Source organism: Canis aureus, chromosome 5 (assembly GCF_053574225.1).
Source record: "Canis aureus isolate CA01 chromosome 5, VMU_Caureus_v.1.0, whole genome shotgun sequence".
In the NCBI taxonomy this organism is placed as follows: Eukaryota; Metazoa; Chordata; class Mammalia; order Carnivora; family Canidae; genus Canis; species Canis aureus.
Window position 1 is genome coordinate 49715332 of NC_135615.1, and position 25394 is coordinate 49740725.

The 25394-nt window shown below is 46.1% G+C and overlaps 2 long non-coding RNA genes across 4 annotated transcripts in view; one reads left to right on the forward strand and one right to left on the reverse strand.

Moving 5' to 3' along the window:
* Positions 1–2981: 2981 nt before the first annotated feature.
* LOC144314164 (uncharacterized) lies at positions 2982–14070 on the reverse strand. 2 transcript variants are annotated; one of them, XR_013379944.1, is made up of 5 exons: positions 13884–14070; positions 13268–13357; positions 12065–12486; positions 9155–11268; positions 2982–8394 (listed from the first exon to the last, which is right to left on the reverse strand). It is a non-coding gene; the product is annotated as an uncharacterized LOC144314164 (long non-coding RNA). The 2 variants fall into 2 exon arrangements; XR_013379943.1 differs by lacking the exons at positions 2982–8394; positions 9155–11268 and having other exon boundaries at positions 11270–12486; positions 13884–14045.
* A 248-nt stretch (positions 14071–14318) lies between these two features.
* The window catches only part of LOC144314165 (uncharacterized), a 33598-nt gene continuing 22522 nt past the window's right edge, over positions 14319–25394 (forward strand). The window contains exons 1-3 of one of the 2 annotated variants that reach the window (XR_013379946.1): positions 14319–15503; positions 15902–15973; positions 16290–16407. This is a non-coding gene — a long non-coding RNA (uncharacterized LOC144314165). The remainder of the gene's footprint in view (positions 15504–15901; positions 15974–16289; positions 16408–25394) is intronic. The other variant, XR_013379945.1, reaches the window with a different exon arrangement.

The window sequence follows — 25394 nt, forward strand, 5'->3', positions numbered from 1 at the left end:
ACACTTTTGCTGAATCATATGAAAATTAAGTTCTAGACATTGCAGCCCCACACACTCCAGAATATCACTAAAAATGGTGTTTCTCTATGTATCCACCAATATGTTAGAAGGTTCATGCAATAATACATACATTCATATTCTAATTCTGATTCCCTCAAAGATGTCTTTTAATGCTGCACATTAGTTTTATGGTCCAGAAGCCATTGAATGTTTATTCATTGCATTTGGCTGTTAAATGTTTAAATCTAGAATAGTCCTTTTTTTCCTGTCATTGGGTTTTTTGAAGAACCCTGAACAGTCAGCTAGTAGAATGTCATTTGGGGTCCAAAGTTTTAATTGTTGCCTCTTAATTCGATCAGGTTAACATTTGGCAATGAGACTCCATGGATAGTGTGGCATACCTGCGCTGGCATCACATCCAGAGGCCATGTAATACCTGGTTGTCTCTCTGGTCCCGGTGTAATGGTTAAAGTGGTGACAGCCAGGCATCTCCATTATAAGGATGAGTTTTCAAAGAGAACCTCAGAGTCCCAGAAATTTCCAGTGGTAGTTTCTTTTGTTCTGTTTTGTTTTTACCCTAGAATTCTTAACCATTACTAGCTTGCCTTTTTATTCGCAAAAAGTGAATTTTATTATTTTTTTTTTTTTAGTGAATTTTATTTTAACCCAGAAAGGTTTTTGTGGCTGAGCTGTGGAAAAGGTATATTGAGTCTGGTGTGGGCTTCATCAACTTTTTTAAGTTCTGAAAATCCATTATGGCTATGGCACACCTCTTAGCCTCTTTTTTTTTTCTTTCTCCTTTCCGTCCCCCACTCCCTCATGTTTTTGAGAGGTGTGTAGATCTTAATGAATACCAGTAGGTCTAAACTCACACCACTGAAAATGAAGAAACAAAGGGAGGCACTGTCTTCCTTTTTCTCATTGGGTTTGTAAGCTGTTGGCTAAGAGCCAAGAATACCTTTTATTCTTTTTATGTATTTATTTTTACTTTAAAATGCTTTATCATGTTTGGGCTGGACTTAAAAACAGAAACATGTCAGACTTTAGAGAGTTTTCATTTAGTGTGGTTTAGGATGAGAAGCAGTAGTACATCGTCGGCTGGCAAGGCGGGGAGAGAAAAGAAAATTGTTTGCTGAAATGTGAAGCTTTGATCTTGGTACCTCCATAGGACCATGACATCGAGACAGCAGTTTAAAATACCTTTCTCTCCTCAAGAAGAAATGCATTTTGTCCCAGTCACATCCAAATTACACAGAACCGGATGTCCTGTGAAGTGGTGTACACACCAAGCCATCTAGCCGTGGAAACTCAAACTTTTCCCACAGCTCCTGATGTTGCCTGAGTAGAGCTTTAGAGCCCTTGTGTGAAAACCCTAATACCCTGAAAAGGCTGTAGCTTTTATTCTGAATTTCTCCATGTTTAGTTCTGGGCAGCTACATTCCTGGCCTGAGGGACTTCTTAGGGTCTGAAGTTTTATTTGGCTAAGACTCAAAACAGAGGCATCGACCACATTTTCTCTTGAATTCTTTCTTACTCTAACACACAGAATCTCCAATTACATAAAGGTCTTAACAAGCAAGAGTTGCTCCTTGTTCCAGCTAATGGCTGCATCCAACTCATTTGGGCCATTGGAATTTATTTAGTCAAGTGTGCTTTGAAGAACTGTCTAATCCAGGGAGGAATATATCGATGTCTGGTCATCCGGCCCTTTCTTCCTTCAAAATGAAGTATTGATTTTCATGCCACTTTAATTTCCCAATAGGGCAAAAATGGAATGGAAGTAACTGCTGGAACAGGTAGAGGAGTCCAGTGAGGCTTAGCACATTTATATCCGTCTGGTCCTGGGCACATGGTTTGAATTTTGGAAATTGGCCTTGTGAATAGAAGTCTGCCAGTTGGGGATTTTTATTGCCAGGGGTTAGAGCTGGGATGGCTGGAGGTGAGACTGTGAATAGATCTTCAAATGTGCAGATGTTCAACATTTCTCAGTAGCTTTAACCTGAAGCAAGATCAGTGTCTCATTTCAGAAGGGGCAGGTCATTTCCCCAGTGCTCTCTAGGCTAGCCCCAGAGGCTCCCCCCGCCCCGCCTTTCTTTCTTTCTTTCTTTCTTTCTTTCTTTCTTTCTTTCTTTCTTTTTCTTTCTTTCTTTCTTTCTTCTTTCTTTCTTTCTTTCTTTCTTTCTTTCTTTCTTTCTTTCTTTCTTTCTTTCTTTTTTTTAACTGATCTCTGCCATTTTATCAGTAATCTAGAAAAGCAAAACTTTTTGATCAACAGGGAAATTGTGGCTCATAACCGTGTACACCGACCTCACGGATGTATTGGCAGCCAGCCAGGGAAGGAAAGTCTATTGACAGATCTGGAGCTAATCACAAACTAAGCAAGAGCTCTATTTAGGAAATGAAGGCAGCTTGGTTTATTTCTCTTTTGGATTGAAAGGCACATATCTTGGCCTGTGTCTAGCAGTGAAATCAATAGCTGAAATGGCCTTTTCCTTCCAGCCTAGTGTGTTCTTTACTCATGGCACAGTGCACTGAGAAATGGGGAAGCAGGTGAGCAATATTTTAAGTTCCCTATTTGTGCTCACTTCAGCAGCACATAAACTAAGTACCCTGTCTGATAATTCTAGTAATTCTAACATCTCTGTATTATACTTGCTAGATAAGCCTGCTAAAGGCAACTCAATATGGAAATAAGAAAGCCCAAGCTTACTGAAGTAATAGATTAGGGAATTATTTTATTCTATTATTATTTTTAAAATAAATTTTGATTTATTATTATTTATTTATTTTTAAAGATTTTATTTATTCATGAGAGACACAGAGAGAGAGAGAGAGAGAGAGAGAGAGGGAGAGGGGCAGAGGCAGAGGGAGAAGCAGATTCCATGCAGGGAGCTGGACGTGGGACTCCATCCCAGGTCTCCAGAATCAGGCCCCAGGCTGAAGGTGGCGCTAAACCGCTGAGCCACCAGGGCTGCCCTATTTTTTTTTTTTTTTTAAGATTTTTATTTATTTATTCATGAGAGACACACAGAGAGAGGCAGAGACACAGACAGAGGGAGAAGCAGGCTCCATGCAGGGAGCCCGACATGGGACTCGATCCCCGGTCTCCAGGATCCTAGGAGAAGGCAGCACTAAACTGCTGAGCCACCCCCGGGCTACCCAAGAATTCTTTTAACAGGCTGTTTATACCTTACAAAAACTCCTCCTTGCAGATATCACTCCTTGTAAATAGAGTTAAAGAAAAGTTGACTATTTACTTATTTTGGGGGGTGGGGCATAGAATTTAGAGCAGGAAGGGAATCAGAAAAGACTGTCTTAGTCTTCCTATGTCACACATGAAGAAATGACCCAGAAGGTGACACATACAGCATTGGATTCCTGGTGCCTCCTCAAATGTATTATAGTTTCAATTATACTTTTTTTTAAAATTAGTGGTTGCCTATGTTTACACTGTACATATTTAAATTAATCTAAGTCTACCTTCAAATAAATTATTCTTTCTGTGTAGTATGTGTAGTGTAGATAACTTAGAGTATTCCCAGTGCCTCCTCCCATATCTCACTTATCCATATGCTATCTTCACTAATATATTGTTACCTTATAGAACAATTAAGAATTTTAAAAACTCAATTTACCTTCATTTGTTTCTGCTTCAACCCCCATCCTCTCTTCATGTAGGTACAATTTCTGACCTACATAATTTTCCTTTTTTTTTTTTTTTTTTTTTTTGCAGGCTAAGTGCTCAGGTGATAAATTCAGTTTTTGCTTTTCTGGGAAATATCCTTCAATTCTGAGGGGTATCTTGCTGCATATAGAATTCTAAGTTAGTGGGTTTTTTTCTTCCAGGGCTTTAAATATTTCACTTCATTCATCCATGGTTTCTGAAGAGAAGTCCACTGTTACTCTCTTTTATTAATTTTTAAAAAAATTGTTTATAATTTAAATTCAATTAATTAACATATATTATTAGTTTCAGAGGTAGAGGTCAGTGATTCATCAGTCTTATATAACACCCAGTGCTCAGTACTTCATGTGCCCTCCATAATGCCCATCACCCAGTTACCCTATCTCCCCACCCGCCTCCTCTCCAGCAACCCTTAGTTTGCTTCCTATGATTAAAAAAGTCTCTTATGGTTTGTTTCCCTCTGATGGCTTCCCATTCAGTTATCCCTCTCCTCTATGATCCTCTGTTTTGTTTCTTAAATTCCACATGTGAGTGACATCATATGATAACTGCCTTTCTCTGATGGACTTATTTTGCTTAGCATAATACCCTCTAATTCCGTCTATGTCATTGCAAATGGCAAGATTACATTTTTTTGATGGCTGAGTAATATTCCATCACATGTATATACTTCTTTATCCACTCATCTGTCCATGGTCATCTGGGGTCTTCCCTTAGTTCCGCTATTGTGGACATCGCTGCTATAAACATTGGGGTTCAGGTGCCCCTTCAGATCACTACATTTATATCTTTGGGGTACATACTCAGTAGTGCAGTTGCTGGGTGGCAGGGTAGCTCTATTTTAACTTTTTGAAGAACTTCCATACTATTTTCCAGAATGGCTGCACCAGCTCGCATTTCCGCCAACATTGTACAACAGTTCCCCTTTCTCCACATCCTCACCAACGTGTGTCATTTCCTGAGTTTTTAATTTAGCCATCCTGACTGGCATGAGGGGGTATCTCATTGTGATTTTGATTTGTATTTCCCTGATGCTGAGTGATGTTGAGCGTTTTTTCATGTGTCTGTTGGCCATTTGTATGTCTTCTTTGGCAAAATGTCTGTTCATGTCTTTTGCCCATTTTTGATTGGGTTTTTTTGCGTGTTGAATTTAATAAGTTCTTTATAGATTTTGGATACTAGCCCTTTATCTGGTAAGACATTTGTGAGTATCTTCTCCCATTCTGTCAGTTGTCTTTTGGTTTTGTTGACTGCTGCCTTTTCTGGGCAAAAGCTTTTTATCTTTTTAAAAAAATATTTTATTTATTTATAACAGGCTACAAGCAGGGGAAGTGGGAGTGGCAGGCAGAGGGAGAGAGGGAGAAGCAGACTCTCCCAATGTGGGGCTCGATCCCAGGACCCTGGGATCATGACCTGAGCCAAAGGCAGACACTTAACTGACTGAGCCACTCAGGTGCTCCAAAAGCTTTTTTTCTTGATAAAGTCCTAAAAGTTCATTTTTGCCTGTTTCTATTGCTTTTGGAGACACATCCAGTAAGAAGTTGCTATGGCCTAGGTCACAGAGGTTTCTGTGGGGTTTTGATGGATTCCTTCCTCACATTTAGATCTTTCATCCATTTTGAGTCTATTTTTGTGTATGGTGTAGTTTCATTCTTCTGCATGTGGCGGTCCAATTTTTCCAACACCATTTGTTGAAGAGACTGTCTTTTTTACTTTGGATATTCTTTCCAGCTTTGTCAAAAATTAGTTGACCACAGAGTTGAGTGAAGGTCCATTTCTGGGTTCTCCATTCTGTTCCATTGAGCTCTGTCTCTGTTTTGTGCCAGTGCCATACTGTCTTGATGATCACAGCTTTGTGACAGAGCTTGAAACCCTTTGTTATCCTTATTCCTCTCTCTGTCTTTGATTTCATTCAAGATATTTCTTTTTTTTTGTTTTTGTTTTTGTTTTTTTGCAGGTTGAACATGATATGCCTGGTGTCTCTTTTGTTTTATATTTGTTCAATGTTTTTCGTTTCTAGCATTTATTTTGATTCTCTCTTAGAATTTCCTTTGGTCTACTTATATTACCTATTTGGTTTTTTGTCTAGTTTTTCCTTTAGGCCCCTTGACATATTAATGATTGTCATTTCATGTTCCGTATCTGATAATTCTGTGTCATATGAGTCTCATTTTGATACTTAAGATCTTCTCTAATTTCTTGTTTGATCACAGAATTTGATCTGAGTTTTGTTTGCTTTTTAATATGTCTTGTAATTTTTTTGTTGTTGTTGAAAGCTGGATATACTATACCGGGTAATAGGAACTGAAACAAATAATGTTCAGTATGAGCATATGTTAATCTAGTTAAGATTTAGGCTGTGATTAATGTTTGGTGTAGCTATTGGTGTCAGAGGTCTCAAGTTCTGGGATTCTTACTTTGTTTCCCTTCTTTGGGCTTCCCTAAGTACTCCTCCATACTGAAAGCCTGCTTCTTACAGCTCTTTCCACAATCCACCATTACACCAGAGCCCTATTGGTGTAGTTCTAAAGTGTGTGTGGAAAGAGAGTATTCTTTGATTTTAGGATTAAACCTCAAGCCTCTCAGTGAGCTTGAGTTTCTGGCCTATGACCCTTCTCATGTGTTTCTTCTTGGATAGATTCTCCATCCCTCCAAGATGAGACAAGAAAGGGCTGGAGTGAGAGGAAAGCCATTCTCTCACAACTTGAGGACAAAGCATCCGTGAAGTGTTTCCCCTGGGGGAAAACTGTGTTTTCTCTGTGCCTGTGTTGTGAAGGCTCTAGGTGGGTTTCACAAGCATTACCGCCCCCTCCACTTGCCAGAGCCATGAGGAAATCTTTCTCTGATCTTTACCATAAAAAGGTGGTGGACTTCCTGGAGGTATTGCCCGCCAAAGCAAGAGGACTTCTAGACTGTGGCCCCCAGTAGTGATCCTGCCAGTCTCTGGCTCCAGCACTACTTATGCAGACAGTTGGTCCTGTGCTCAGTCTCTGATGAGTCCAGAAAAAGTCACCGATTTTCAGTTTGTCTAGTGTTTTACTGTAAGGACCAGAATGACAACTTATAGGTCTTTTATGTGGTGGAGCTGGAGCAGTTGGTCGGTCTAGTGTTTTCTCTGTACGGTCTTCTGTTATATAAATAACCTAAAGGATGAACATTAGGACCAGCAGAATTTCTCAAAAGACTAGCAATTTGGTCCCTGAAATAATTCAGAAATAGCAGTTGAAGAACCGAGGATACACCAGAGAAGCCTTTTGAGCAAATGACACACTCAGTTGCTTGTTAATAACATTTTTCCTCATTATAAAAGCCATGTGCGTTCCTGGTAAACAGTTGAAAATATAATGAATTATATGGAAGGAAATATAAATTGTTCATGATCTTCCTAGAGATAATTGACATTTTTGCTGTATTTTCTTTTATTTTTCTTCACTATGTATAGATAGAAATACCTGCCCCCTGAACTGGGATCATTCTAGTGTCCTTTTGCTAGTCTATTGCTCTTTTAATTATGAAGTATTCTATTTAAACATTTTCTCATCATTTAAATATTTTAAAATATGTATTTAGTGTCTGCATAAAAAATTTGCTCTAAGGTTGTTCTCTGAACATGGTTATGTGGTGAACATCCTTGTTCAAAAACTCTTGTGTACATGTCTTAAAATTGCTAGGAACAGAATTACTAGGTGAAGAACTATTGATGTATGCCGATTGCTTTTGGATGGAAAAGGTTTTCTTACCTGCATTTAGCACCAGGGAGATGCTATCTCTGATCCCGCCTCTGGCAGTGTTAGCCCAGAATAGTTTATGACATTTGAGTGTGACATTATGAGAACTAGAGTACATAAGAAAGAAGATGAGCTTTATAATCAGACAGCTTGGGTGAGTCTCTGATTATCTCCAACTTAAGTAATTTAATTTTCCTGAGCTTCTTAATTTTTCTCATTTGAAAAATGGGAATAATTGCTTCCTTTCCAGGTGGTGGTGAAAATTAAATATTCGTTCAACTTTCATTGAACAAATTATTGAGTGCCTGCATATGACATATGCTGGGTGTTAAGGATACAATGATAGAAGTGCCTAAGACTATTTTTGTTTTGAATTTCCATCTACTGGGAAAGACACCTATCAAGCCTGCAAATAAATGTAAAACTGGAGCTGTGGCCTTGAGCTCCAAGAGCATCTGAAAGGCAGGTCTGACCTCAGGAATTATAGAAGGCTAGGACTCTGTGGAGGTGATGATGGCAGGGAGATGAGAAGAATGAGAAGGTGACAGTGCACGGAGTGGAGGATGATGGACAGTGAGTGTTCTTGTAGGAAAAGCAACGTAGGTGATAGTGGCTTGAATTAAAGTGGTATTGAAATAAATTTCTAGGCCCAAGATGGAGCCCCTTCGAACCAGGGAGCTATGCTTCCTGCCTTCCACCCCATTTTGCAGTTCTCTGGACTTGGGAATGGAGACTGCCCACTTCTTGAACTTTCATGCTTTGTGTTAAATAAAGTTTGTCACTTCACTTGTCTTCTTTAATAATTTTTAACAGTGGTAATATTCAAAATACAAGTGAGTAATCAGAGACATATTTAGGAGGAGATATAACTTGGAATCGATGAACACAGAGTGAGACGAGGCTCTGTGGTGTGTGACTCTCGCCAGTGATACTCAACAGCTCAGCTGCAGCCACAGAGGTGGGTTTGGACAGATGCTGTTGCTGAAAGTCAGAAGATGCACAGATTTAGGGCCACATGATGGGCCATGGATTTTAAGATGTGTAAAAAGGAAGTGCACGTAGGGGGAAGCCAAGGAGGGGTGAAGAGGACTAGAGATCCCAGTGCGGTTACAACTAGTGGCAGGAGTGGTTGAGAAGCAGCTTGGAAGGGATGGCAGGTGCAGGCGGAGAGAGACATGCTGAGGGTACTGCTCTCGACGGAGGTGCACTTCCAGGGATGACAAGGCTCCCGCAGGGGGACTGGGGGAGCTCTTGATTATATTAATCATTCCTCTCCACCTATCCTCTGCAGGAGGTCACAACTCCAAGGAAAATGTTTTTTGTTTTCATTTTCATTTTACAAAAGGGAGGAGAAATAGCCTGGAAAAATATGTCTGTCCAGCCCCTGGCACAGTGCTTGCGGTGTAGGCGGTGCTCTACAAGGAAGTGGGTCCTGGCTGACCACCGCCACCGCTGCCGCCCTGTCTCCTGGGCCCAGGCTCTGTAAAGATCTTGTAGGGCTTAGAGATGCCTGTTCATTTCAGGAGGAAGTCCTACAAGACCTGTCCATTTTGTAACGGATAGTGTTCTGGCAAGATTTCTCTAGGGGCTTTAGGTAACATCCTATAATCCAAATCATCCTCTGGAACCCCATCTCTAGGGTTTACACACACACACACACACACATATATATATATATATATATATATACACACACATATATATATAGGGATTAAGCAAATATATATGTATATTCGCCCACCTTTTCTGAAATCCATCCATCCTATAAAGTGAAAAGAAGAAGTTGTAACATCCTGAGAGATGCTATTTATCAGTTTACGAGGGCTGTCGTGGCCAAGCCCCCAAAGCCAGGTGACTTCAAACAGGAATTATGGTCCCACCGTTCTGGAGGCTGGGGATTCAGAGTTGAGATGTGGGCAGGTAGGAATCCTTCCTTGCCTCGTCTGCCACTGGTGTTCTCGGCACCGCTCAGTGTCCCTTGGGTTGTGGATGCGTCCCTCTAATCTCTGCCTCTGTTGCCACGTGGGCACCCGCTGTGCCTGTTTCCTCTTACCAGGAAACCAGTCATCCTACAGATGAAATCTTTGATGACCCCAATTTCAAATAAGGCCATATTTTCAGGTTCTGGGGGTTAGAGCTTCAGTTCTATTTTTTTTAATTTTTTTTTTTGGGCAGGGGTGCCATCTGCAGCAGATGGGCTTGAAAGAACCACATTATATTTTTCTCTGTTCAGGGGCGCCTGGCTGGTTCAGTCGGTTGCGCATCTGAGTCTTGGTTTTGGCTCAGGTTATGATCTCAGGGTTGTGAGATTGAGCCCTGAGCTGGGCTCTGTGTTCAGTGTGGAGTCTGCTGGCGATTCTCTTCCTCTGCTCCTCCCCACCCCCTTCTCAAATAAATACATAAATAACTAAGTTCTGAATGCACTCACCAAGTGTGGAATGAACTTTGGCTGGCTGTAAGGGCTAGCTCTGTCGCCAGGAGCGCCTGGCTGCTGTGGCGGTAGGGAGTCTTGATGAGTGATCACAGCCCCCCACCCCAGGAGTCATCAAGCTCTCTGCAGAAGAGTTCAACGTTCAAAACTCATTTACTAACTCTGCTTCAAAATGCTTGCTTGGAAGTATGAGTAATTCATTGCCAGATCGTAAAGATATCCCTTGGTTTCCATCTTGTTTCTTTTAGTTGGGTTAAATAACGAGTGGGAACTGCAGTTAGACATTTGTGCTTTCTCCCAAGGCATCGCCGTTGTGCGGAAGGACTGGGTTTCATGGAGTCTAAGAAGAATGCGAAATGAATTGTGATAAACAAAATCCGCCTCAGCCTTGTTTTAGTTCAATCTAAAATGATAATGGAATTCAGGCTGCCTATAGCCGCAGCTGACCTAGACTCCATCCTTGATTTGGGCTCCAGGAGACTCAACCACAATCCTCAGTCTGGCTGCTGTTTTGAGTTGTGTCCTGGGAGGAGCATGCACTCTGGAATCGGAAGTGGATTTGATTCCAGGTTCCAGACCTTAGTTTTCCTACCTCGGTAGGTAGAATGATGGCCCCCAAAGATGTCTGCGCCTCAATCCCTAGAAACTGTGAACATGTTAATTTACATAGTAAAAGAGATTTTGCAGATTTGATGAAGGTACAGACCTTGAGATATTGGGTGAGCCGTGCATTATTCAGATGGGCCCAGTCTAATTCCATGAGTCCTTAAAAGCAGAGGTGCTTTCCCTGGCTATGGTTGGAGAGGTAATAAAGGCAAAGGGTCAGAGATGTTGGTTTTGAAGGTGGAGAAAAGGACCCTGCACCAAGGAATGTCGGCAGCCTCTGGAAGCTGCTAAGGAACGAAAACAGATTCCATCCCAGAGCCTCTCAAGAGGGAATAGATGTATCATGGAGTCCCCTAGAGCCAAGGCCTTGATTTTAGGACTTCTGACTTCTAGAACCATAAGATAAAAAGGAGTCATGTTTAAGCCACAAAGTTTATGATCTTCTGTAAAGCAGCAGCGGGAAACCAGGACACCCACCACCTGACTCTGCAACTCTCTGAGGCTTGGTTTTCTCATCTATAAACAATAATATGATATTGCTCATCTCGTGCAGTTGATGTGTGGCTTTGTCGAGATGATGTATCATCACATGCACTGTTTTCACTTCATGACTTCGTTTCGAGTCCAGTCCTGAGGGCTCTGACGATTCTCTCTCTTGTAGCTCATCTCCAGTTTGGGCCCAGCTGCCATCAGGTGACCGGCTGCCTTGTGTGTGGTGGTCTGTGCCCGCTGCTCACTGTGATGCGTGGCCCAGCAGCAGTGGCTTCATCTGGGAGCTTGTTAACATTACTGAATCTCAAGCCTCACAGAATCAGAATCTGTATTTTTTAAAAGATTTTATTTATTTCAGAGAGAGAAAGAGCGAGAACATGCAAACATGAACGGGGTGGGGGTGGGGAGGCAGAGAGAGAAGCAGATTCCCTCCTGAGCAGAGACCCTGATGCAGGACTCAATCCCAGGACCCCAGGGCCATGACCTGAGCTGAAGGCAGACACTTAACTGACTGAGCCACCCAGGTGACCCAGAATCTGTATTTTTCTAACAAGATTCCTAGGTGATTCATATACACGTTCAAGTTTGAGGGACACCAGGCTGGTGGTTCTCAAACATCCTAGGTGCTAACAGAACAGATGCATGGGCCCAGAATTTATGGGGGTGAGACTTCATCATCTGTATTTTTAAATACGTTTCCAGTTCTTTCTAATGCACAGAGAGTCATCACTACTGGAATGACTCCTTGGAAATGCACGGTAATCTGTGAGACTCAAATCAGAGCTGTAACATTTTCAATTAATACCTTTTTTCTCTGAGGCAAACAACCATGCTATGTAAGTATTACTAAGCACTACGTTTTAGAAAGATCTGTAAAGGAGGAAACATCAAAGAACAGTGGAGACACTTTCTCCCGGTGCCGACTCCTCTTCTGGCCCCATCATGTGCACCTAACTAGACACCTTCCGTAAGACTCCTCCAGCTTTGCTTCAATCAGAAGCAGTGCTTCTAGATAACTCTGTGACTGTGGAAGCTAGGCATTCAAAGCTCTTGGCTACTTTGTCTTTAGCAAGAGAGGCCTAAACACTTCTTACTCTTGTCTCAGAAGGCAAGCAAGAGTACCTGCAGAGCTGTCTCCATCCTCGGGGTCCCTCACCCCTTCCTTCGTAGACAGAAGCAGGAGGAGGAGGCTCGGCGGCTCCGGGAGGGCAGCCTGGCCACGCTTCCGGGAGGCTATGCCCCAGAGCTCAGAGTTGCTTCCCAAGAGCCAACACCAGCATGGCTTCCCTCGGACACCTCCAGGGTGGAGGATCCAGAGAGAGTACCAGAATCAGACCCTTATCCAGGAGCGCCAAGTCCTGAGAGCTGGACGACGGCTGTCGACTAGAGCCAGAGTCTAGAACGAGGAGCTGAGTGCAGACCAGGACAGGAGGGAGGCGGGTGAGGAAGGCAGTGACGAAGGCCCTGTGGAGTCGCCAGGTACAGCTTTGGAGAGTCTGAGTTTCCACCATGAAAAGCAGACTGAGCCGGGACCTAGGCCCAAACTGGGGGGCATCCAGAGAGAACTCACTGCGGGAGCCAGAGAGGGCTTGGCAACCCCCGGCTCCCCACATGAGCTACTGACCACCACTCCTTCCAGGACTTCATGGTCCTGGCAGTGGTCTTCGGGATCCCCCAGCTGCAGCTCCCTGACCCACAGCCCACAACTATGCCCGGGCAGGCATCTTTGGTAGTGTCTGGTCCTGCAGGCCCCTGCGGGCCATTCTGGGGTTTCCACCTCAGTGAACTGGAACCCTGTGACGGCCTTTTTATTATCAGAAACTACCATTTCCTATTGTTCTTAGGGGAAAAAATTGCAAGACTTCCTCCTACAGTTCTTTCAGTCCTGAAATATATATGTGACCCCTATTCTTTCGTTAAGGTTGCTGTTTCCCCTCAATGAACTCCCTAAAATGACATTTAAGGAGCCCCATGTGGTTTCTTCGAGAACAGAGGATCTGGTTTTACCACAGAGCCGGCAGGTGCTGGACCGTTGACAGAGTTCTCTTCCCCGCCCGTGGCCTGCTGTGGCCACAGCCCCTGCGGCTGAGCGCTCGGGGCAGCTCTCCTCCTCCTCCCTTTCCTCCCCCCTGTCCCTCCCTTCCACTGCCCCTCCCCTGTCTTCTCAGTCAGATTGCGCACGTCACCTCCTGCACAACTTGCAGTGATTCCAACCCAGGGGCGCACCTGACCCTGGTGGGAGAGGCGGGGGTGAGGGTGAGGGTGAGGGTGGGGGGGGGTAGCCTTGGGCCAACACGTCAGGGCCGTCGTCACCCTAGAACCCACCTTCAGAGACGGTGCTTTGTGGGAGCGCAAGTGTCTGGTCCTCTCTCAAGTTGTGCTTCTCGCTGTACAATAATGTGCTTTCTCTTTTTGCTGAAAAAAAAAAAATCATATAAAAGTCAGGCTCTCTAAAGTTCCCGAGTCACTCACTAGGCGGTCCCATCGCCCCGAGAACACCTTTCTTCGCTCCGGACCCATGATTACAGCCCGGCAGATAACACCAACGAAAATGATTATGAGGGCGGTGCCTCTTCAACTGGATTCTCACAAGATCCTAGGAGTGGAGTTTCCTCCATTTTCTAGAACTCGGGCTTACAAAGGCCACGTCATCCGCTCTGGGTCTCAGGGCTGACGACCAGGCGGCCGCGCATCTGGCCGAGCTCTTCAGCCGTCCCCCTGCAGACCGTCCCACCCTCGCCCCGTGGCCCTCCTCCGCCGTCCCGCGGCCTTCCTCCCTCCACCATGAGGCCTTCCTCCCTGTCACGGGGCCTTCCTCCCTCCATCGCGAGGCCTTCCTCCTCCGTCACGGGGCCTTCCTCCCTCCATCGCGAGGCCTTCCTCCCCCAGTCACGGGGCCCTCCCCCAAGTGCGCGGCCGGTGCGGGGCGCCCTCCCCACACGCACGCGCAGTCGCTCTGGCTCGAAGGCCGAGCGCGATGACGGGGTGTGTGGAGGCCGCTAAGACCCTCCGGGGCCCTCCCCTGGCTGCTCCCGGCCGAGGGGAGGCGCTTCGCGGGGGCCCGAGCCGTCCTTCTGGGCGCGGCCCCTCCCCTCGGGTGCGGCCCAGCGCCTCCCTGCGGCCTCGGGACGCCGGGGAGCGGGGAGGGGGAGGAGGGAGGGGGAGGGGCCCCGCCCCGCGGCCCCGCCCCGCGGCTCCCTGGGCCCGCACCGAGTCCTGCTCGGGAGCCTGCAGCCCCGCGGCCGCCCGGTCGGCGTCACGTGGGCAGGTGACCTGCCCGGGCTGCCGGAGGCGGAGGCCCCCCCGACGCACGAGCCCCTGGCGGGCAGTGGCCTTCCTTCTGAAGCCAGGAAGGTCTGGTCTGTGCCCGCCAAAAAGCAGACCGAGAGATTAAAAAATAATAATAAAAAATTAAAAAAAGAAAGAAAGAAAGAAAGAAAACCCCCGCCAAGCCAGACTCCAGCAAGGCCGGACGAGTGGGGCCGCGCCCTCCTTGACGGTGGAATCCTCGCGTGCGCGCTCCGGGTTGGCTTCCCTGCTGCGCTGTGACCCCGTCTGCCGAGGCGCCGCACAGGAGCCGAGCTCGAGGTCGCGCTGCCGGCCAGGCTGAGCCCTGGAGCCGGGCTGCCCACCCCGGCGTCCGCGCGGAGCAGGGAACCCGAGGTCCGCAGGCAGCCGACCCGCAGGGGAAACCATTAGGGAAACCAGGCAGGACGGCATCAGGAACGGCTGGAACCAGGCCCCAACGCCCCTTCCCCGGCGTCCTGCGGGGGCCACGACGCCGTAGAGATGCCTTCCCCGTGGCCCCACTTGAGACCGAGGAGAAGTGTGCCCCCCGCTCTTCATGACCCTTCGGGTCTCTGAGATCAAAGACACCCCCACCCCCACTCCCACCCCCACCCCCCAGAGGACCCGGTGGGGCGCAAGAGAAGATGAAACCACGGGGCAGTTCAGAGAAGCTGCTGGAACTTGTGGCCGGGCCGCAGGTCCCCTTGTGCTGCGGCCTCTGCTGGAAGAAGTGGGGCTCCCCGGACAGCAGAGGCCGAGGGCCTGCGGGGGACAGGCTTTCCCACCGCCCACCAAGGGCAGGGCCGGGTGAAGTGTCCCGGGAGGCTCCAGTCATTCTGGAGGCATGGCCTTCTGCCGGAGGCTGGGCAAGGCCAGGGCAAGCTTGAACCCACTGGTCGTGGAAGTGACGCTCAGCTTCCGTCAGCAGCCACTGCTGCCCAGCAAGGACCTTCTGGGGATGTCAGGGAGACCCGCGGAGGCAGGTGGTGACTTGAGTCTGACCACAGGGAGCTCTCAACTGGACGGTCGGCCAGAGCAGAAGCACCTGAAATTTGAGTATCTACCCACGAGGGGGACAACATCTTCAAAGAGTCGTAACTTAAAAAAACAAAACAAAGCAAAACAAAAAAACCATTGGGGTTTGAGTTTACTGGATTGGGACAAATTTCATTTCCCCACTGCCGTGTGGGAGCAGGACTCCCTTTCTGAGGAAGGACCGTACAGCTCTACGGCCAGAACGAGTTTCGTGTGGGTCCATGGAAGGTCTGAGAAGGTCAGTTTATATGCACCACCCATGCACTCGCACGTTTGTCTTCACAGCCCCGGGATGGAGGGCCGTGTGAGGGGAGGGAAGAGGAGCGGGAGTAGCTTCCTTCTGGAAGTTTGAGGCAGGATTCTGCTGGGGACTGCTGCTATGGGACATTTTCACAAGGGGAGACCATCAAAACACACGCACAAAGTGTGGCTAAGGAGGAGGATTAAGCTGTGAACAAGGATTGAAGGGGCTGATGCTGGGGACTGGTGTTTTAGAAAGGTTGGTCACGGACAGCTGGTGACAGCTGGTGACATTTAAGGAGATATCTGCTTCAAATCATATTTGAAAAGGGTAATGAAACAGGGGTGAATTTTTTTTTGTTTGCATTATGGACTGAATGCTTGTGTTCTCCCCAGATCTGTGTGTTGAAGTCCCTCCCGCCCCCTGTGCCACCAGGTGATGATCTTTGGAAGTGGAGCCTTTGAGAGGTAACTAGGTTTAGACGAGGTTCAAGGTGGGGGCCCCCCATGATGGAATAGGTGCTCTTAGAAGAAAAGAGACACCAGAGCTCTTTCTTGTTCATTTTTGTGAGGACACAAGAAGGCAGTTGTCTACAGGCCAGGGTGAGGGCTCTCACGGGGGTCAAATCTTCTGGCATCTTGACCCGGGACTTCCCGGCCTTCAGGCTGTGACATCTGTTCCTCAAGCCACCTCATCAGGGGTGCTTTGTTATAACAGGCCACGCTCACTTGTATAGTTTGATTTTCGTCTTGCTGAGTTAATGTCCACTCTTACTCATTTCAGAACTTCTGGAGATGAGCTTGAGAAGTCCCCCCTACAGGACTGGAATGGCAGCTCTCTAACTTCGGAAAGGCACGCAGTAGCAGTAGCATGAACCAGACAGGCAGTCATAGGAGGAAAGGTGAGTCTAGGATGTTCTCCTACCCTTAGTTGGCATACAGGTGCGGCTCAGGGGACCAACCAAGTGATAGTTCCAAACCAAACTTAGGAAATTACTAATATCTACGCCAGGACGACAGACACGAGCCACGGCTGTCAGGGCTAATGGAATGTTGGGTATCTTATTTTAGTCCCTGGGTCAGTGATCAATGAGGGAGATCCAGCCCTGGCTCTTCCCTCACGAGTGCTCCTGGGGCACAGTTATCCCTGCTTCCGGCTTGGGCAGCTGGCTGGTGGTAGGACCTGTGTTTAGGGGCAGACCCGGTCTTTCCTTCTTCGGCCTCATCCCGAGATGCCACGTAATAGAGCAATGATTTGGAGGGTAGTTATCTTGCCAATGTTCCTTGTAGGCCTCCTTCTCTGAGGGGAGTCACAGTTGAGGGTGGAAGAGGTTTGGGCAGGATCCTGACACTCCTCGACCCCGTGCTCTTGCTTCATCTTGATCCCAATCAGAGCAGCTGAGTGTAGCAGTTCACAATGAAAGCTCGGGCACCCAACTTGCTTGGGTTGGAAGTACGGCTGTCACCTTCTAGTCATGCGACACTGGGCAAGTTACTGAACCTCCCTGTGCCTCTGTTGCCTAAATGTATTTTAGAACAATATCTTTCTTCTTAGGACGCAGGAGGGTTAAATGAGGTAACTGTGGACAGGACATAGGCAGTGCCTGACATATATGAGCTCCATGAATGTTGGGTCTTACTGTCGTGATTACCAAAATTATGTTTTAACAGCCAAATCTCCAACAGATCACTGTCCTACTTTGTAGATAAGGAATCTGAGTTCGAGCGTGGGGTATTGTGGCCAGAGGACATGGAAATGTTTGAGCAGGTCATGGAGTAGGGGCCAGGGAGATGGGTAAACAGGGAGAAGTAGGGGAAGCCAGGTGGGAAGGAGCCCGTCTGTGGAGTCAGGAGGACACTTGATGTGGTCTGGGGACAGCAGAGAGACCAGTGCCACTGGAGATGGTGGACTGAGCTGGAGGACAGGACAGTGGGCAAGACGGGCTCCTACGGTGAAGATTATGGGACAGAAAGTATATAGAGGGCTTCCTACAGCTGGCTCTCCCTCCTGGCTGCCTGAGGCCTCTCTGCGGCCAAAAATGGGTGGATATTTTCCTAGTACGTCTGGGTGAAGTGTGGCCTGGGTCTTAGGGAGTCTATACCAGCTCTCCCTCCACTAAGGCACAGCCTTTGAGTTCAGGGTCTTGCATGCCAGGCAGGTACAGGGAAGAGAGTATGCCTCCCAGTCTGGGGGCCACCCAGAGATAAGGAGAGAAGTTTATTGGAGCCTCTGCTTCTATTTCTCCACTGGTTGTGACTCTCTCAATGATGAGGATGGAACCCAATTCAACCCGGCTTCAAAAAATGGGAGTTTATTGGCTAGTGTGATTGACCTTGTTGGGAGATCCTGGCTTCAGGTACAGTTTGACCTAAGGGCTCAGACAGTGTTGTAGGAATCCACTTTCTCGCCACTTCTTGGCTCTGTTTTCCGTAGTGTTGGCTTCTAGTACTGTCCCAAGTATGTGTTATTTTATTCATGGAGATTCCAGTAGGAAAAAGCACATTCCCTTTTCCCTGCTGCCCGACAGAGGTCTTGTTGTATCTTACTTGTTCTTGTTGGGCCGCAGACCCAACCCTGAACCAATCCCCATGGCCAGTGTAGGTGGCATTCTGATGGCCAGACAAGTTTGTGTCACAAGCCTCTGTGCAGAGCTGGGACTAGAATCATGGGGATAAGGCTTCCAAATGGGAGGAAACTGCCAGAAGGGCAAAAACATCAAAACCCAAATATAATAAAAGTAGCATCTTTGCAGAGAGCCATCAGAGGGATTGGTGAGAGTGAGATCTGTGTGTCTGGAACACAGACCCAAGTGGCTTCTAACCTTAGTTACGTGGAAAACAGTGTCAACAGCAATTTTTTTTCTTACTTGCTCTAGAATTCCCCAGGCTTTGCCAAACGGGCCCTGGGCACAGTGCTGTTCTGCTTATTTTTAAGCCTGACCGCTTGTGGCCGTCTACCTTAAAACACAGTATTCCGGCTTCATTTTTCCAATTGAAAGTATGCGATGTTTGCTTTCTTTCCTTGTTCCATTAATCTCGAAGTCTCCAGTGTTTCCCTCCTGTTCTACTGCTGCCTGGCCAGAAAGCTGTTCACCAATGACCCGGCGCTGTCTTCTCTACATATCTGAGGTTGACCAATGCTTTGGGATGTAGCTTATGGTAGCTCCTCACTGGGCCCCCCTGGACCTGAAAGACTGAACTGGTAGGCAAACTTCTGTGATCCATGACTTACCTCTGTGAGGAAGGGGATGCACGCCCCCCCTAAATCCTGAATTTAATGCTTAAATCTTCTTGCAGAGGCTTTGGGGCATTTCTCAGGAGAGCTCAAGCTGCCAGCATGTAATATTGTGAGTTAATTGTGTGATGAAGGTTATAATGACATAGAAGTTGGAGGCTAGGCCAATGGAGAGCTTTTGCAGCCTGGCCTGGGTGCCTGGACTTGGTCCTAGTCCTGTGGGGAGACAGTGACTTTTATTTATTTATTTTTTAAGATTTTATTTTTAAGTAATCTCTACACCCAACATGGGGCTTGAATTTACAACCCGAGTTCAGGAATCAGGTGCTCCACCAGCTGACTATTTTTGAGTGGGGGACACACACCCTCCTCCTCATGACCACCATGCATTGAGCACATTCTACCTGTCAAGCCTGAACATAGACTTCTTGACATAAGTGGTTCTCCACTTATAGCTGCTTTAATTCTTCAAGGGGAGACTCTCCTTTTCAAGTGGTGCTTAGTCACCTGAAATCACACCTCATCCTTGGCAGGAACCCCCCCAAACCCAAAGGACGTGCAGAAAGTCAACCATCCACCCAGCTCCATGCACAGGCAACAGGGAGGGCTGGCGTGGTGCCCGTCATTGCGTGGAGGAAGCCGTGAGGGGGGAGCTCGTCTCTCTCTGTTCGGCAGGGTAGCTGAGGAAGGCATCACACAAGGGTTGACATAACACTGAAGAAGAAATGATGCAAATCCCCCCTCAGATCCGTTTTTTTCCTCTTCCTTGCCTCTTGCTTTTTCAGGGGGAAGATAACTGTCCCCCTGCATTTGCGTTCCTTCCTCTTGGCTATCAATCTGTCTCTCTGTCCTGGATTCCTCTGTTTGTTCCCTATCCCTTGTGCCAGATCCATAGTCACAGGCTCATGCCCCTTCCTCCCCACGACCCTTCCCATCACCAATTGGCTTCTCTGACTTTGTTCGGCTGCTCCCCCAGCCTGGCTGCTTGGTGCGTGTCCTCCTCCCTTACCTGTTTGCCTTTCAGTGCCCACTTGGTGGCCTTCGCCTGACACCTTCCCTTGTGTGTGTGTGTTTGTGTTTTTTTTTTTTTAATTTATTTATTCATGAGAGACATGAGAGAGAGGCAGAGACACAGGCAGAGGGAGACACAGGCTCCCTGTGGGGAGTCCAGTGCGGGACTTGATCCCAGGACCCCGGGATCACGCACTGAGCCAAATGGCAGATGGTCAACCATTGAGCCACCCAGGTGTCCCCTCCCTGGTTTCTATCATTACTATTTATTTATTTATTTATTTATTTATTTATTTATTCCTTTTAAATTTCTATACTTTCATCTGTTTTGACTGCTTTGCTCCCCAGTGAAATCGGCCTTTCCCTGCTGCTTATCAAGCGCTGTCCAACTTTCCATTAAGCCTCTGGACCTGAGCTGCACACTTGGGTTTTCTCCTCTATCTTATTTGTCTTTTGTGATGTCCGGGCTCAAACTCCGGCTCCAAACTGCACATTGATTGTGGGCTTCTGGCTACGTTACCTCTTCGCACCTCTGCGCCCTCCTGGGTTAAATGAGGATGGCCTTAGTACTTCCTATGGGATTCCTATGAAGATTCGATGAGCTATTTAGTGTATGGAACGTGTTTAGAACATTGTCTGGCACACAGGAGGCATCTGATAAATGTTAGTCGTGTTGTGTTGGTGGTGCTGTTACGTGGTTCTGACATTTTGATTCACTGGTGTTCCTCAAGTACAGCAGACACGGGTGGCTCCCTGGTGGAGGGAGGAGGATGAGTTGGATGGGGCCAAGTGTAGGGCCAGTGTGTGTGTTCCCCAATGACTGAGGAGGAAAGTTATCTGTCCTTCCAAGAGGAGAAGACACCTTTCTTGCTTACAGAATAAGCACTTTAAAAAAGTAGCTTGGTTAAATACTGACTTGGTAGTATTATATTAACCAATTTCTTTGAAAACATAATGAAGCTAAAGCAAGCAATGCTCAGTAGGATTGGCACTCCATCTGCTTTGTTCTCTTTGGGTGCTCCATCAAGGTTCCTAAATGCGGTTTGGATTTTCAGAACATCTGGAATCAGCCAACCACATTTTTGAAGCTGTTCAGTGGTGACATTATAATCTGTATTTCTTGCGTACTTAGCTGTGCTTGACTCCTGTGCTCCGGCCTCCAGAGGGGAGGCCAGCCACTGCTCTCTGTTCAGATGGTGTGCAACCTCAGAGGGACTTGCCAGTCCTTATGGGCACTGTGTGTGTGTGTGTGTGTGTGTGTGTGTATGCACTTTATTTTTGTGTCTGGTAATAAAGGTAATAATGCTTATTATTAAAACACTGGAAAATAAATTAAAGGGTAGAGAAGCAGCAACGAACCACTCATAATCCATTCAACTGGAAATAATCATTCTCAATGTTGTGACGTACATGTGTAAAAGATTTTATTGCTCTATTTCTTTTTTAAATATAAAAACAACACTAGGATCATGTTGTATGTACATTTGGAATATTGACTTTTTTGATGGCATCACATCCTATTTTTTCTGTCCTTGTGTATTTCTTATAAGTATAATATATGAAAATTGCCTTAATATTTGATGGATGAGTATTCTGTTAGGTCAGGCCAAGAGAGGACTGATTGTACAGGAAAGGTAGCAGGAGACGTCCCGATGAAGGACAAAGGGAGAGGGAGCCGGGACATCTGGCACCTGGGAAAGGAGAGTGGAAGGAAGGTTCGGGTAGGAAGAGCAGCGTACTTCTGAGAAGATCTTGCCCAGGCTGATGGGGAGTCAGTCCCTGGGCAGAGGTTGCCCATTTGGCCATTCGGGTCCAACACTAGACACTGGTGGCTCTGGCACCGTCACCATGTTTAGTCAGTGGTTATGGGCAGCAGGTAGGAAGCATGGCCTCCACATGAACACCTGTGTGGATCAAAAGGGGTGAGAGCAGGAGGAGGCTCCTGGTCAACTCTGCTCCCCCCACAGAGGACTGTGTTCAAGATCTGAATGACACAACTCCCTGGGCACCACGATGTACCATAGGTTCTTGAATTAACCCTTTATTGTTAAATATTTTGACTATTTTCGTTAAGCCTTTAACTGTCAATACTTTAAGTATTGGCATACTTTAGGTTCATATTATATGCCATAAATTACTGCATACAATATGTACTTTTTTACATACTCATTCTGTACAGGAATGAATATGTCAGGTCGTACATTTTTATTTGTACATGATTCAGTGAGATTTCCACGGATCAGAACACATGCAGATTTTTCTTTTAACGGCTGGTTTTAGAACCTACTTACCCAAATGAGCTAAGAAGCCACTCAAAATCATTTTGCTCAGATGCAGTTCCTACAGACAATACATAAAAGTACTTTAAAAATCACTTTGAGGAGCACCTCGGTGGCTCAGTCGGTTAAGCGCCTATCTCTTGATTTTGGCTCAGGTCATGATCTCAGGGTTGTGAGATTGAGCCCCACATCAGGCTCAGTGCTCAGCACAGAGTCTGCTTGGGATTTTCCCTCTCCCTCTCCTCCTCCCCACCACTCATGCTCTTTCTCTCTCTCTAACATAAATAAATAAAATCTTCTAAAAAATCACTTGGAGAAACAAAAATTGTGGCTGAATATCAAAAGTTTTAAAGTTAGAGGCAGACGTTCCAGGCCCAACAGGATAGTGCCAGATAAGAACAATGTGTAGGGACAAGAGGATGGAGATGTGTCATATAGATTAAGAGTGCCAAGTGGTTTCCTAATGAGGAGGCATTAAAACTAATATTAAATGTTATTCTTTGTGGTTAAACGTAGGTTATAAACGGAATATGTAGCATGCTTAGTATAAAGGGAGAGTCCAGTCATTCTCAGCAAATGCTTTTTATTTCCTTATAAAGGAGTGAGTTGAAGAACCATTTGACACATTGTTTCACATAGTTATAGGGGTTGGGAGGACTTCAAATGATTATCAGAGTCAAAACTCTAGGTTCAGTCTGGCAGTGTTGCATCAAGTATTTTAAAACGTTCTAAACTTGATCGTGAATTCGTGGCTATTCTAACTAATATCAGATAGATATGTAAGCATTTATAGCTAAAGATGTTTGCATAGTTAGGATAAGCTAGAAATCCAGTGCCAGATAAGCCAAAAAATGTAGAATGGCACATTCTCATTTATGAAATAGTTGAGAGTGGGATTCCAGTCTGGCAGGAGGCTGCCTTCCATGAAGTAATTCAGGGATCCAGCCTCCTTCCATCTCGTGGCTCCATTGTTCCCTAGGGCCTTGGCATTTTTTGCATCTAGTGGGTAGAAGGAGAAAGGCAAAGCATGAAGCACACATTAAGAGCCTTGGCCTAGGGGCACCTGGGTAGCTCAGTGGTGGAGCATCTGCCTTTGGCTTGGGTCATGATCCCGAGGTTCTGTGATTGAGTCCCGCATCAGGCTCCTCACAGGGAGCCTTCTTCTCCCTCTGCCTGTGTCTCTGCTCCTCTCTCTCTGTCTCTCATGAATAAATAAATAATATATCTTAAAAAAAGAAAGCCTTGGCCTAGAGATGGCATGTCACCTCCACTCATGTTCTGTAGGCTATAGCTGTGTCACATGACCACAGCTAATTGTCAGGGAGGCTAAGAAGTGTAGTCAAGTTACACGACCAGGAAGGAGGAGGAGGATGTGGATTTTAGTGACGAGTTAGCAATCTCTGCTGTGGTGTTTATCATTATTTATTGGTAAGAACGAAAAGACATTAGTGGTCTAAATGAATGATAGTTGGAGGTTGGATAAATAACTTTTGGGACAGCAGCACTGTAACCCTATAACCTATATGGCATCTGAGGTTTCCCTACCCATTGAGATGGAAGTGAATTTAGCTTAAGCTTTCTGACAGGCTTTGGAAATTTCAGTATCGTCTCTAGGATTCATGAATTTCCAGGGTTAAGTTCTACTGGGCACTCTCAGTGCTGAGTTCTGGCTCTGTCAAAACTCAGGCTGTGTGGCAGCCCAGACAAATCACTCTGTTCTTGGAGCATCCTCAAACCAAGCTGGTGAGGCATCTGGATGTATAGCAGCCTCTACTAAAGATTGGGGATGGGTGTTCCTGTTATATTAGCAGCACTGTAGACTCCTAAATATTTATTTTACTCACTCCAGGCCCCCACAATTGTTTTACCTCTTTCAACCCCTCCACAACTTTAGCCCTCTGCTTGCCGATGCAAAGTCTCACACAGGATTTGCGTCCTCTGGGTTCAAGCTCTTCAGTAATGCAGAAGGACTTGGGAAGGTTTAATTTGACTTTCTAATTCTCCAGCCAGTCTCTGCAAATGGAATGACACAGCATATAATTTTCTCCAAAAATTATGCAGTCCCCCATACTTAAAAGGCAAAAGCATCCACTAGCCGTTGTATTTTTATATATTAATTTTTTCATCATGCTACTCATATGCAATCCCATTTGGCCTTTAAACCTGTGTTGTTTAGTTAAAAAGGCAAGCTATCGAGTGATCTATTTTTGTATTGAAAATATACAAAGATGCATAGAAAAAAGATTCACAGATATCCACCATAAGGTTGATGGTGTGTGGATCTACTGCGGGTATTTATTTTCTTCTCTGTATATGTTTCTGTATCATTTAAAATATCTATAACGAAAATGTATTACCATGATAATCAGAGAAGGAAAGATTATTTTTCAAAAAGATTCTTGTTGCCTAGATGAACAAAACCCGGTAAACAAATAATTCACCAAATTCTGTCTTCATGGAATCTATTATTTCACAGATCATATTGTTTTTACATACCTGTATTTGCTGAATCCCTCCCTCTAGGCTTGGAAAAGGGAACGATCACCAAGAACTAGGAATGGTAGGGGAGAGTTGGGGATCGTGGCGAGACCAGGCCTAGCCCTTGGATACTATGCTGAGAAGGACAGCATTGTTGAAGTGTTCGAAGATGGCCCTCCCTGGAGGGCATTTGATTTTGTCCACCTGCCCTTTCCTCTTATTCCATATCCCCCCGGGGATGTATTCTCAATGCTGGACTCACAGAAGGCAGTGGTAGATCTGTTTAATCCACCGGGATCCGTCATCTAACACCAAGGCTGATGATAATGACTGGACTATTCTGAGCCATTCTTAGGCAAGATACTCTTGGCAATTCTATGTTGGAGGCTTTCTTCCCTCCTATGAAATTGTAAGCTCTTGGCTGGAGAGTTGGTGGGAGGGGAGTCAGATGAACGGACAACAGCATTGCAAGCCCACCATGGTTAGGAGCGTGAACTTCGGAGCTAGATTGCCTGAAATTGGGTCCCGACTCTGCCATTTCCTAGCTGAGTGACCTGGGGAGCCTCCAGCGTCTTCATCTGTAAAATGAGTGTTTAATATTTCCTGCATCCTAAGGTGAAGGTTAAATGAGATTATACTGGTCAATAGTGCCCAACATCGCAGTGTAGTTTGATAAACAAATGACTAAAAAAACAAAAACAAAAACAAAAAACAAAAAACAAAAAAACCCCCAAATGACTATGGGTGGTGACGACCGCTAACCCAGTGAGGCCTGGACCCCCAAAGGCAGGTCCTCTGTCTCATTCTTCCCTGGGGAGTCTGCGGCCCATGTAGATTGAGCACAGAGCTGTACCCATATGCTGTACCAGAGATGGGATGAGAGTTC